This window comes from Benincasa hispida, chromosome 12 (assembly GCF_009727055.1).
Source record: "Benincasa hispida cultivar B227 chromosome 12, ASM972705v1, whole genome shotgun sequence".
NCBI lineage: Eukaryota > Viridiplantae > Streptophyta > Magnoliopsida > Cucurbitales > Cucurbitaceae > Benincasa > Benincasa hispida.
The window spans coordinates 69,312,729-69,315,889 of NC_052360.1; positions in this window are offsets into that span (position 1 = coordinate 69,312,729).

Genomic DNA, 3,161 nt, shown 5'->3' on the forward strand with positions numbered 1-3,161 from the left:
TGCTCGAAATCTGAAGAAAAAAAAAAAGATAAAACACAATAAGGAAGGACTTTTGTTACGATATTCACCATTTATATGTCTATCCAATGGATCCATTTGTTCACAAAGTCCATACTACTCAGCTTACTTCTACTTTTTTGATTTATAAGTATGGCATGTGTTGAATATATTATCTTATATAACGGAATTTCCTGCCATAACATCATTTCCTTATAGTACTCGATATATCTATATACCTTATTTGTATTTATAAATACCATTTTTGAATTATAATATATAGATATTTATTCATTATTTTATTTTCTTCTATACTATTTCTTTTTAACCTAATGTCCAAAACCACAACATTTATCTCTTCCCATATTCATGAAAGGGATCCATACCAGCATTAAAAGTGTATCAAATATTACCTCTTAAAATAGAAGAAATAGTTGTTGCAAATTAAATTAGTGGAAGGAAAGAAAAGCTTTAATTAGCTACATTGCAAGTATAGTATCGAAAAAAAATACCAAATAATCCTTAAAGTAAAGGGTGCTATATAATATGATTTGAAAGCAGTTAGAAATATTAAAAATAATTTAAAGATAATTGGCCTCATGGAAATAGCATTTTTAAGATAATAAAAAAAGTGTAATAACACCATCTTAAAAAATTGATTTACAAGTATACACTAAGTCTATATCAACGGACGATACGGCTTCTATCATTGATAAGACTCTTACTAAAGTGATATGATCAACAATTGATAAACTCCTATCTAGCGATATGGTTCTATCACTGAATATACTATCTAAATTTTATCATATATTATAATATATATATATTATTTACATTTATGTTTATATCTGTTTAATACAGTTAGGCTGGCATTGCGTATATCTTGGCAACCTGTCTCTTAATTTTCGATGAGCGGAACATTTGTAATTGAAAATTTTTCAATTTTTTTAAAGTATAAGATATTCGTACAACACTTCAGCTAAGTGATAACAATAATTGACATGCACTCGGAAAATTTAACATTCAATTATTTGTAAGAGGACCCACCTAATTTAGGTTTTTGATCCAATCTTTTTTCATGACTTTAAACTTAGCTTTAAATTTTTAAAGAACTCACTAAAGGTTAATAATATTTTTGGCGAATTATAAGTCCGAAAACATGAACACATTATCCAAGTATTTTTTTTTTGTCCGGAATGTTAATAGATGAAGCGTATATGTGGGCCTAATACTATTTATAATAGCATATGTCAAGTTAAAAGTGATAATTCCAAGAAATTTTATAGATTATTTCAAATTATTTAACCATCACATAGTTTAATTGACAGGTATGATAAGAAATGAAAAAAAAAAAAAAAATTGGTAGCGATTCTTAATATCATAATCTAGTTGGGTCCCAATAAATGGACGTGAATTTTTCAAGACGTACTCATTATACAGCTGATTCATTTCGCATGTGAGAATTGATTATAAGATCTTCACACAGTTGTAATGTAATGTCTAATTTCATTATAGGATTCTACATGATTATTTTTTAATTAAATCAATTTAAAAGTTTTATGTATTTATGAAAAACATTGTCCTTGCTTAGCCTTGATTCTTCCTAACGAGCCAATGTGAAAACTTTAATTTGTATTTCAAATAAAATCACTCCTCAAATAACGGCTAGTATTACTCTCCCTTCCGTGAAGCTTTATGTATTAGTGGATAAAAATGCGAAAAAATTGTTAGCATCCTTGATATCCATCTAAGTGGTGTCATATAAATGGGAACATTATCACATTTTCAAGACCTATTCATTGCACCCGGTTTATCTGACAGGTGAAAATTTATTGTGGACCTTGCACATAGTATGATATTGTCCAATTTCGTTATTACGGTCTCATATTTTTTTTTGAAATAAAAGAGTTATGTATTAATGGAAAACATTGTCTTAGCTTATGATAGCCCTAATTCCCCTAATCTAATCAATATAAATTTTAATTTGTATCCCTACAATCCACGTCTCAAATAAACCAAACTTATATTCACCCTGGTTCTTTTAATTTTCACCTTCGCTAAGTTTCAAACAAGAGTGTCACTACAAGAAATTGGACCTTTTACGAAGGTCAAATACATTTGAAAAAAAATATTTAATAGACCTTCATAAATACATTTTTTTCAGAAGTTATCTCAACAATTTCAAAGTGTCAAAAATAAAATCTGGTAAAATTTTGTTTTTAAAGGGTTTACTAAACCTTCGAAAAGTATATTTTTCAAAAGGTTGATTAACCTCGAAAATAATATCTCAAAGGTTATATATCTTCGATAATTTGTCAAATTATTTATCGATAGATTAATCTATTATACAGTGGTTTTTTTTAGAAAGGCTTTAATCATTTTTAAATGATTATCATGTTATTTTCAAAATTTAAAACTCTTCAATAAAAAACCAATTATTTATCAACAATTAATAATATCCTTCGAAAATTCTCTTACAAAACCTTTTAAGTACATTAATGACAATCTCAAAAAATTGTTTTTAATAATTATCTAACTTGTATACCATGAATTATAAAGTATAGGAATAGAATAGAAAAAATAAACAATAACATGGATGGAAAGTAATTCTTTTATTCATAAACAGTACACAAAAAAATATTGAAATTTTATAACATGAAAATAACAAATCAACTAGAAAATAAATTTTTTACGTCATCTCTGGCCATCATTTTTGAAAATCTATCCTCAAAAACGATTTTTCTAATTCATTACATACCACTGATTCACTGAGCACGTGAAAATTATATAGGATCTTCAATACACTTGTATGATATTGTCTAATTTTCCATATAGATTCTCATTGATTTTTTTTATTTGTTTATTTTTTATTTGGAAATCATTAATGAAGCTTTATGTATTAATGGGAAACATGTCTCTAGCTTATAAACCTTGAATTTCTCATAATCTAGGTCAATTGAAATTTTAAATACATTCTCAACAATCCACTCCTGAAATAAAAACCATATATTCAACCACTAAAATTGGTTTCATCTATTAGTTCACTTTTCAAGCTTAAAGAAGAAGGTTGCACTTGTGTTAGGTAAGCGTTAATTAATTCTTTTTGGAAATTACAATCTTACTCATTGTTATAGCTTACCATAACCACTATAACTTTTCCATTA